At 36.5% G+C, this 11,512-nt stretch overlaps 1 long non-coding RNA gene across 2 annotated transcripts; it reads right to left on the bottom strand.

Annotated features, from left to right (window-relative positions):
• Positions 1 to 3,067: 3,067 nt before the first annotated feature.
• Positions 3,068 to 5,084, bottom strand: LOC113330233. 2 transcript variants are annotated; one of them, XR_003350116.1, is made up of 3 exons: positions 4,083 to 5,084; positions 3,718 to 3,994; positions 3,068 to 3,603 (listed from the first exon to the last, which is right to left on the bottom strand). It is a non-coding gene; the product is annotated as an uncharacterized LOC113330233 (long non-coding RNA). The 2 variants fall into 2 exon arrangements; XR_003350117.1 differs by having other exon boundaries at positions 3,718 to 3,932.
• Between the last annotated feature and the right edge of the window lie 6,428 nt (positions 5,085 to 11,512).

The raw sequence follows: 11,512 nt of genomic DNA, 5'->3' as shown, positions 1-11,512 counted from the left end.
TGTTGGGGTGGAGAAGGCTTCAGTTGAGTGTAGTGGTGTTACACATGACAATTCAGAGTTTGAGAAGGAATATGAAGATCACGTTAAGGAAGAAGATGGTCGGGATATTTCCCAGCTGAAGATGAAGAGTCATTGGATCCAAATGAACTCATAGTTGGAAGTAAGTTTATGAGTAAAGAATCTTTCTACAACCATGTGAATAACTACTGTATCATGAACAAACATCAGACTTATGCTACTAAGAGTTCTACAATTAAGTTGAGGGTCAAGTGCGTTCATTGGAGGACTCAAGATTGTCCAATGTTCATTTATGGCATGGTCAATAAAAGTGAATGTAAAACTTTTACACTTAGAGGCTTTAATGTCACTCACACCTGCAATGGTGACAAAGATGACTTGAACAAGCTTGCAACCCCAAAGTATGTAGCTGACTGGTACTATGAGAAGATGAAGACTGAGCTTGGAATTAATGAACCAGTACCATGTCCAGATGACTTAGAAACACAGTTCAACAATTCCAGGAAAGTTAATATAAGGTATCATACTGCATGGAGAGCAATGGTGAAGGTGTTGGAGAAACTACATGGCAGTTATGAGAAGAGCTACTCACTAGTGCTAGCATTTTGTGAAATGGTCAAGGTATAACATTTTATCTTTAAGTTTTTGTATTTTTGTAATTATATCAATTTCTTTGTTTGACAACACTTTCTTTAAGATTTTGTATTTTTGTAATTATCTCCTTAATATTGTCTATGTAATTTTAGTATGGAACAATCCCTGAAAATATACATGTCATTATGTTTGTAGATGACAAATCCAGGAAGTATAGCAACTTTTTCTTATGGAACTACAGACAACACTTTCTTGTCCATGATAATTTTCTTCAAATCCACTATAGTTGGGTTCTTGTATGGTTGTAGAAAGATCATTGGCCTGGATGGATGTCATTTGAATGGGAAGTTTGGTGGCGTGATGTTACATGCAACTGGACTGGATGGTCAAAATTGATTAGTTCCATTAGGTATCATGGTATGCAGGAATGAAACAATATAGAATTGGAAGATATTCTTGGAGGATTTGAAGAAGTTGTTGGGTGATGATCATGAGCTTACCTTCATTTCTGACAAGCAGAAGAGGATTTTAGAAGGTGTTGATTATCACTTTCCCTTGTTTGAGCACAGACAATGTGTCAGGTGAGCTCATTTATTTCCATTTATTTTTCAGTTTTCTTCCATTTTTTCCATTTAATCATTTGATTCATTTATTTTGTTTTAATTTTCAGTTGTTAATCATTTATTGGTATTGCAGGCACTTGATGGCCAACTTTAAGAAGTACTACAAGGGGTACAGTATTCATACTCATCTTTGGAATGATGCCAAGTGTTATAAGATCAAACACTTTAATGTAAAGCTTCATTACTTGTCTTGAATTACACAATTTTTATGCCTCACTTTAATGTAATGCCTCACTTTAATGTAATGCTCCACTTTAATTTTCAGCAACACATGGATGCCATGGAAGCTGAGAGTAAAGAGGCTGCAAGATTTCTCATGGATGAAAGGCCTGAAACCTGGTCTAGGGCTCATTTTCCACCTACTAGCAAATGTGAGCACATCAACAACAACTTCTCAGAATCCTTTAACAATATGGCCAACAAGATCAGAGACAAGCCAATATGCAAGCTAGGTTTGATGTATGGACAACTGGTGATGGGACTTCTCAACAAGAGGAGGAATGAAGCTGCAAAATGGAAGGATGGGGACCTTGTTCCAAAGGCAATGCATCTGATTACCAAGATGTGTGACTTGAACACAAATTTTAAATTAGAGAGTGTTGCTAGAGGGAAAGTATATAAGGTTACAAGTTTTCATGGAGCCATCTTTGTTGTGGATTCGCCAAAGAGGACTTGTAGCTGCTTGCAATGGGAATTGAGGGGTTTTGTCTGCCAGCATGTTGTATGTGCTCTAAAGCCATTGAAACCTGTTTGGGCTGAGTAAGTATTGTGATATTTCATTGCATTTGTTTTCATTTCTTTGTCCTTTTGTCCTTATAATATTTCATAATGATAACGTACTTTGGACATTTCTTAATTCTAATTGGTTTGTCCTAACTGATTTCTTTTTTACATGTTGGGTATTGTTGCAGGTATTGTGACAAGTATTGTTAGGTTGACAGCTGCAAGAGAACATATGCTCCAGAATTCAACCCATTGTTGGGCCCAGAAGACTATGAAAAGGTACATTATCACTATGAAAAGTCTCTGACCCATTCTTGCTTTTATCATTATCATTTGTTGTGCAATAAATAAAATATCCATATTTGATTCCTTTAGGGTTTCAGCCTTTCATTTATATATGATACTTTCTTTGTTTCCTTCTTCTTATACAGACAGCATTGAAAGAGATGATGAAACCTCCAGTTAACATCAGAAACGCAGGTAGACCAAGGGGAAAGAGAATTAGAGCCTATGATAAACCTCCACCTACAGGAAACAAGAGTATAAGATGCAAGAGATGTGGAGAACCAGGTTATTATGAAAAGACCTATGCTTGAGGAGCAGTTGGTTCTAATCCAAAGGTACCAAAGGCTAGAACCTGTGTTGATGGTGATACTTTCACAGCTTATGAATCTGGTCCATCAAAGAGGAACAAGAAAGCTGCAAAAGTTGTTCATGGTTCATCTGCAAGTCAAAGTACCGGTGTAAGGGGTGCAACTAAGACCAAATCCAATAGCCAGAGTTGTGTTGGTGAATCATCTAAGCAAGCTGCTGCAAGATCTTAAAAAGGTGTTAAGAGTAAGGCGACAACAAAAGTTGGATCTTCTCAAACCTCATGTATGAATCAGAATTTCAAGAAGATTGGTTCAGTTAGCAACAACGTCACCTTTACAATTTCAGATCCAAAGAGCAAAAAGAAAACAAAGAAGTATATGAAGATCTGAGTTGGTCATGTTGATTGAGTTTCATTTTGTTTAGAAGATATGTATGCATTTACTCCTTATCTTTTGTGTAGTTTAAGTGTGGAACTTTGAATGGGTGCAGTTTCTTTTGATGAACAAGTTATGAAATGTTCAATTACAAATTATAATTTCATTACATTTTCAGATTTTTCTTAAATTCATTACATATTTTCTAGTACTTTCCCTTTCAATGTTTCTTTTTTTTTTCAATTACAAGTGCATCTGATGCCCATCTGAAAGCATCACAGTCTTTCTTCTTGCATACCAGGTAAGCTATATTGACATTGTGCTTGCAAACCTTTAGTTCTAACTTTGAATTGCAGTTCTGTTTGAAGCAAGATTGATTTTGCAATGGACAATTGTTGAAAAAATGGTTTTCTTCTCCACAGGCAATGCAGCAATTTGGACTTGGAAGCTTGATTTGAAGTGCTGTAGTTGGAGAAGAAGCAAGATCAAACCACTCAAAGTAATTGCAGGTGGGATTCAAACATTTGAAGAAGGTCCTTCCATTTGTTTGATCTGTTTTAGATCTCAACAGTGCTCTAACTCCATTACAAGGTATATGTTTGCACCTTGAATATACCCATGGACAACTCTTGGTTTCATGGTATTCTTTGTCACACATATTACACTGCACCTTGATGCTGTTGCATAAGAAAATTAATCCATAGTAAGTGTCTGTGTACATAATGAAGATTAGCTAAAAGGAAGTGTCTGAACTAATATAGTAAAAATCAGTGCAAGAATCAATAGAATACCAATCTCCATTGAAGCTGAGACATCCTGCAATCATCACAATCTCTCAGTCTTAACATCAGACCCCTTGTATTCTCCATCAAGCTCACTGCAACACACCTGCAGTTTCATTGCAACCACACAACAGCATCAGCCTTAGCCAAATTCATTCTTCAGCACCGCCTGAACATATCTACCTGCAAACCAACTCTTCAAGGCCATCAGCTGCTGAAACCACCTGCAATTCGCATTCAAACTCAACCCAATTCAGACCGGATGAACCCCAAACTCCGTAGGATGCTGTTTAAAGAAAACATGAATGAAATATTGAGATTTTAACCATACAAATTCATCTTAATTCACACAAAACCCCCATATCAGTCCATACCTAGAATCCCAGGATTCTATTGTTGTATGCCGAACAATCACCACTGCCTGCAATTCCTTCGGCCATCAGAACACTCAAACTTTGAATACAACATCATCATTCTTCTTCAGAGTTCCACTCCTCCATCACTCCATCGACGATGTCTTATAAAACCTTCAGCTGAATTCCGACAAAGCACCAAATAAGACCAATTAAGGCAGCACTCAGCATGAATTAACGAACTCATACACAAACCAATTTCTTTCCCTGGTTGAACGGCGCCCACCATTTCTTTAAAACCTCTATTAATTTGAACCCCATCTTCTACCAATCACATGGCCAGAAACTTTGAGTTTCTTCTAGCATAACTTCTTCATTCAATCTCATCATCTCCGAGTCTCTGCATCTCCTCACCGGTTTTCAGATCTTAATCATTCATATCACTTATAATAATCCACCATTTCAATTCAACAGAAGCACCAGTTTCTTCTTAATTTCTGCTCGAGAACAAACAATACCAATTTCCTTCTCCACCAACTCCAACATCAACTCAGTTCAGAACCCTAATTCCTATTTCCCATCACAAATTCATTCTCGAGTTCATCTTCAACAAATCAACAAAACCCATCAAATATCGAACCATCAACTCCTCTCTGTGAATTCAATTTCATCAAAAACCTAATTTATTCTCCTCCAACCCAAACTTGATTTCTAGCAGCAGCAACACAAATTCCACAAATCGAACCCATAATTTCTTATTCCTTCAATTCGTAAACACCTTATCTTCGATTCAGTTGTATTCTGCCATCTAAAACATCAAAATCCCCTTTTTCTTCTTGGTTGCAAGATAGATCCAGATTTAAACCAAAACCCTAATCAACCACCATCAGTGGTTCGAATCAAACTCTCTCTATCCTTTTCTCCCTCGATCTCTTGTTTTATATCTCGATCTCTTTTTTTTTCTCTCGACAAAAATATTACAGCGGCGGTATCTGTGGGAGGAGAGGAGGGGAGAGAGTTCGAGTGATTGAGAGTGTTCGGTGAATAAACAAATGCTCCGAGAAAAAAAAACTGAATCCGAATGAAAATGATCGACGGACCATGTTTCGTTTGATCCACCCATACGGATTAAGAAAAGATCTTGACGGTTGAGATTGTATCTTGGATGCTCATACGAATTGAGCAGCATGTGTGTTTTTCTTTGTGCTAATACGAACTCATGTATTGGGTTTAATAATGAACTTTCGGCATGAAAAAAAATTCAAAAAAATATTAATAAATTTAGGACATTTTTATCGACATTCTGATATAAAAAATCCAAAAAATACATAAGAATGAATCAGGAAAATAAAAAATGAATTCGATAATTTGTGTGTTTCTTTGTGCTTTTGTGCTTTCTCTTTGTGCTTCTGGTTTGAATTTCGACTAGTTACATAGGTCATGAAGTAATTTCGGCTAGTCATACAGGTCATGAAGTAACTTAAAACTTAGCAGGATACATCATCGAAATCGACAAAAATGAAACTCAAGTGTTGATTTGAACTTCGAATGTGGTATAACGGCATACAAAGATGAACAAAGAAGCTCCGGAAGGGTTATGACTTCAAACTTAGCATAATACGCCATCGAAATTGATGAAAATGAAGCTTAGTGTCGATTCGAACTTCAAATGTGGTATAACGACATATAAACTATGAACCAAGAAGCTCTGAGAAGGTTCTAACTTCAAACATAGCATGATACATCATAAAAATCGATAAATATGAAGCTCAATGTCGATTCGAACTTCAAACTTGGTATAATGGCATATAATCTATGAACCACGAAGCTCTGAGAGGGTTTTGACTTCAAACATAGCATGATACATCATCGAAATTGATGAATATGAAGCTTAGTGTCGATTCAAACTTCAAATGTGGTATAACGACATACAAGCTATGAACCAAGAATCTCTGAGAGGGTTCTAACTTCAAACATAGCATGATACATCATCGAAATCGATAAATATGAAGCTCAATGTCGATTCAAACTTCAAACTTGGTATAATGGCATATAATCTATGAACCACGAAGCTCTGAGAGGGTTTTGACTTCAAACATAGCATGATACATCATCGAAATTGATGAATATGAAGCTTAGTGTCGATCTGAACTTCAAATGTGGTATAACGACATACAAACTATGAACCAAGAAGCTCTGAGAGAGTTCTAACTTCAAACATAGCATGATACATCATCAAAATCGATAAATATGAAGCTCAATGTCGATTCGAACTTCAAACTTGGTATAACGACATACAAACCATGAACGTTAAAGCTCTGAGAGGGTTGTGACTTCAAAAATAGCATGATACATCATCGAAATTGATGAATATGAAGCTGAGTGTTGATTCAAACTTCAAGTTCGGTATTATGACTTACAAACTATGAACCAAGAAGTCTGAAAGTTCACAAAAACGATGAACCCAACCATTTAATGGTAAGATTCCATGGAAATATTCTACGAAACCTTAAACACACACAAAACTTGGTAAGAACGATGAATATATCCATTTACAGGTAAGATTCCTTCGGAATATTCTATGAAACCTTAAACAAACCCTATTTTTGCATATTGTATGCATACCAGGCTCCGAGATCGAAACCTGGACGAGAGTGGACTACTATAAGTCAGAAGCTTGGTAAGAACGACGAATCCATCCATTTACAGGTAAGATTCCTTCGGAATATTCTACGAAACCTTAAACAAAGCCTATTCTGGCATATTGTATGCATACCATGGCCCCGAGATCGTAACCTGGCCGTGAGTGGACTACTATAAGTCGGAAACTTCTTAAGAATGATGAATCCATCCATTTACAGGTAATATTCATTTGGAGTATTCCCCAAAACCGTAAACAAACCCTATTATGGCATATTGTATGCATACCCTGGCTCTGAGATCGTAACCTGGCCGTGAGTGGACTATTATAAGTCGGAATCTTCGTAAGAACGATGAATCCATCCATTGACAGGTAAGATTCCTCCGGAATATTTTCAGAAACCTTAAACAAACCCTATTTAGGCATATTTTATACATACCCAGCTGGCTCCAAGATCGAAACCTGGCCAGGAGCGGACTACCATATAAGTATGACAGTTCGCAAAAACGATGAATCCAACCATTCACGGGTAAGATTCCATAGGAATATTCTCATAAACCTTTAACACACACAAATTCGTCAACTTCGAGAAAGAAAATGCCTCCGAGATCGAAACCTGGTCAGGAGTGGACTACTATAACCCAATCTCAATAAACCTCCGAGATCGAAATTTGGTAAGATTCCATGGGAATATTCTAAATAACTTCAAACTTTTGGATTCACGATTTTGGTCCTGGAAAAGTTTTCGGATATTTCTACCCAATCTCAACTTCATCATCACCAACAAGTAATCTTACACAGAGTTGAACACTTACCACCTCCACTGATTTCTCAAAGGTCTATTACCCAGATTGATCAGTAATCTACTGAGGATATGTGTTGTCTTTGGAACTTATTGTTTTGAAATTTGAGTTATATGGTTTTGGAAGGGCAGTTACATTTTTGAACTTAACCCTCTTTGGTGAAGTTGTTTGTGATTGCAGAATGTGCCAGATTTTGCCAAGCAGTAGGAGACCAGTTTGAGAAGTACTTGGCTTATGCGATGCCAATTCTTACGGAGAAAAATGTATGTGATTGTTTACAGAGAAAAATGTATGTGATTGTTTACATAGAAGGCATGTATGTGATTGTTTACAGAGAAGATTTCGCGTTGTTTGCGGCTTAGTCACCTGAGCATTATTTTTGAGCATTACATTTTGTTTTACAACTCTTATGAAGGGTTGTCAAAAAGTTAGTGTATTAAAGAACCACAAACTTGACAGAACATGTAATAGTGTAGGTATGGTCAGTGGTGTAGACTTCCATGCAGGAGGCTGAGGATCAAATCCTCCCATCTTCATTTCTTTCAACGTGCTTCAACAACACTTATAAGTGTTGTTATACATTTTTATTAAAAGAAAAAGACAAAACTTGTGAACGGTAAGGATGGTTGATGAGCTAGACTTCCATGTAGTAGATTCATATTCGAATCTCCCCTCTAACCTCATTATTTCCAACATTCTATATTTCCAACCTCATTAAATTTTTACTTATGTGTTTTCTCGTATCGATCTACCGTTGTGCGCGACTCATTGGATGCTTGATATAGCTATCCTTTGTAAGAACAATGAAAGCAGGCTTGGCACAAGCAGTCCTGCCTCCTTGTATGGTCCTTACACTTTTTTCTATAAAAGAAGGGATATAAATTAAAATCTAAGTCAATATTCTCATAAGAATTTCACGACGATAACAAGGATATGAGCAATAGTGGAAGTGGATGGAACGTGGCGTTAGCCGCTTACAAAGTGATAACACACAATCTGTGGACATTTCATGACCATAAAAAGGATATCAACAACAATGTATTCATTAGATTTGCATATTTTACAATAATTTCATGTCAAGTTCTCCAAGTTTTGGTGATCATGATCTATCTATATTCTATACAAGTTTGCAAGTAGTTATCCAGCATTTGGATGTACATGGCTTGGGCTTTGAAAACTTAGGTCCAGTTTTTCTTTTCCGGTCAGATAGGTCAGCCATAATTACGTTTCAGCGGTTAGATTTTTAATCAACGATAGTGATTTGATATAAACTAAACGGGCATATTTTCAAGTCCTATAAGTAGTACGATATAATTTTGTGTCTCCATAGACCCTTAAAAAAGGACTCACCGCCTAACCCTAAAAACAAAGCAACAACATTCAGATCTCAAAAATAATGGAAGATGGTTCAATAAGATTATCAGCAGCCACAACAAAATAAGTGTAGCATAATGATTTCTCCTCTCAAAAATATCAAATTTACCAAATTTTCCAAAACACCAGAAATAACAGATCTACTTCGTGGGCGTTTCCCCAGACATTATAGAAAGAAGATGAGTATGGTTGGAGTAGAATTCCTGACTTTCATAGAAACAGCATTTTGATAAATTGCTGCTGTAACCTAGGAAAATGTGATCATGGGGGTGCTTTTTGTTTTAAACGGAGAAGGACGAAAGTCTGATCTAGAATCTGATTTGGTAAAGAAGGATAAGGGAATTGTGATCTGATATGTGTTTCAAGTGGATTTAATCGAAGTTAAGAGAAATTGGAATAATTTCCAACATCACTCAACACAATTTCTGCAAAAAAAACAGAAATACTAGTCACAAATGAGAGAATTCCTGAATTACGAAACTCATAATCACTACCGTCTAGAATCCAAAATGACATATATCCCCACTCACTTCCCCCTCTTATGTGTCATGTAGGTATTGCTTAAGCCAATAATAATTGGACCCCTGCTAATCCCAATCTAAGGGATTAAGGACTAAGGATAATGCCACCTAATGGGAAAGGGGTGGGAGAAGTGTGGCAGCTTCCATCTAGAATAACGCCGGTCAGAAAGAGCGGACAGTCACAAGTAACTCAGCCGTTAGAGTAAATGTCAAGGTTAAAATCAAACGGTTATTATTTAACCTAAACTAAAAGGGAAGACCTCTCTCGTCTTTATAATAAACATAAACAGTAAATGGTAATATTGTGCCTCCATAACCCTAAAATACTGACGGCAGCAGTCTCTCATCTATGATGATTATCATCAACCGGAAAATCATGGAAGAGAGTTGTTCACTTTCAATAGCATCATCATCAATAACAAATCATAATAATTTCTCCTCTCAAAAATATCAAATTTTCAATTCAAATCTTCTGCTTTATCGTCGATCTCTGTCTGATCTGGGGAAACATCAGTTTCAATTCAATACTCATCATGTTCCGGTAATGCTCTATTCTTGAGGTTTTTCATAAGATCTCACCGGAGCATATTTGGTTTATCATTAATAATAAAGTCTACCTTACTGGATTTATAATTTGATTAATCTAAATTGGTATTTTCAACACCATGTTTCAATGGATTTAAGCATGTCTGAAGGTATTCTTAGTTAATATTACATCTTGCTAGAGAGACACAAAACCCATAAATTTAGTTTCTAGTTGTAGATGTTTCTTTGTGTTACCCAACGAGGGTGATAATACTAATGGTAACGAAGGGTCCAACCGTCCAAGTAAGGTGGAATCGCATAAGACTTTTCAGAACTTCCAGCACCAAAGAATGGGAAATTAGAAAATGATATACATGAATTGCTTTTGGGGTTCAAAATTATGCAAAAAATTTGTGTTTCCAAGAAACTGTTAATTTATTCATTAGTTTTTGCAGATTTAAGATAAATTTCATGTCAAGTTCTCCAAGTTTTGGTGATCGTGATCCAAGTTTGCAAGGTTTTTCCTCCAGCATTTAGGATGTACATGTACGGCTTGGGCTTTGAAAACCTAGGTACAGTTTTTACTTTCCGGTCAAATAGAACGGTCAGTCACAACAACGAATCACCCGTTAAATATTTAACAAGATTGAAATCAACAATAAGGATTAGATCTTCACTAAACGGGCAGATTGTTATATGACTTTTGCTGAAAGTCTTTTTCCGGTGCAGAAGAAGCAAATAAGTAGCACCACATCCGGCAAACTCCTATAAGTAGTGCAGTATAAACCCTAAAAGAAGCACACGCGGCCTAACCCTAAAAACAGAACAACAAACCAGCAGCATTCAGATCTCGAAAATCATGGAAGATAGTTCAATAGGATCATCATCAGCAGCAACGAAGCATAATGATTTCTCCTGTCAAAAATGTAAATTTTTTCCATTCTTGCAATGCTTAATCGATTGGTTGAGGTTGGGTTATCAACTAATTTCGGGCAGGCCTTCACAAAACTTGAACAGTTTGCCCAAATCTTATAATTCAGCATTTTGATAAATTTCTGTTGGCGGAGAAGAATTTGATCGTGGGAATTTCTTTGTTTGTTTTTGGCGGAGAAGGATGAGAGTGATCTGGAATCTGATTTGGTACAAAAGGATGAGGGGATTTTGATCTGTTATGTGTTTTAATGAAATGGATTCTGAATAACTTAATCGAAGTTATGAGAAATTGGAATAATTTTGAAGATCACTCAACACAAGTTCTGCAAACAACAAACTCTGAGTTGCTGAGTAAGCTAGCATTTGGACAAGACAAACTCTGAAATTCTCCAAGTCAAGATCTTTAGGAAGACAGGATTTATGAAAGTGTTCAATAGAATCAGCCATGTAAAGGATTTATTTATTTATTTTGTAACAAGTCCACGTGTCTGTTTATTTATTTATTTTACTTGATGTGTTTCCTTGTATGTTCTGTGGTGTTCAACTCATTGGTAGTTTTGTATAGCACCACAAAAAAGAGGTACATGTACATCTGAAGTTGGGTGAACCTATCGGATCTTCAAGAAGTGGTACCATTTATATTGTGAGTCTGCA

This window comes from Papaver somniferum, unplaced genomic scaffold (assembly GCF_003573695.1).
Source record: "Papaver somniferum cultivar HN1 unplaced genomic scaffold, ASM357369v1 unplaced-scaffold_117, whole genome shotgun sequence".
Taxonomy (NCBI): Eukaryota; Viridiplantae; Streptophyta; class Magnoliopsida; order Ranunculales; family Papaveraceae; genus Papaver; species Papaver somniferum.
Note: the sequence above shows the minus strand (reverse complement) of the source record. Positions and strands in the feature narration are given on the sequence as shown.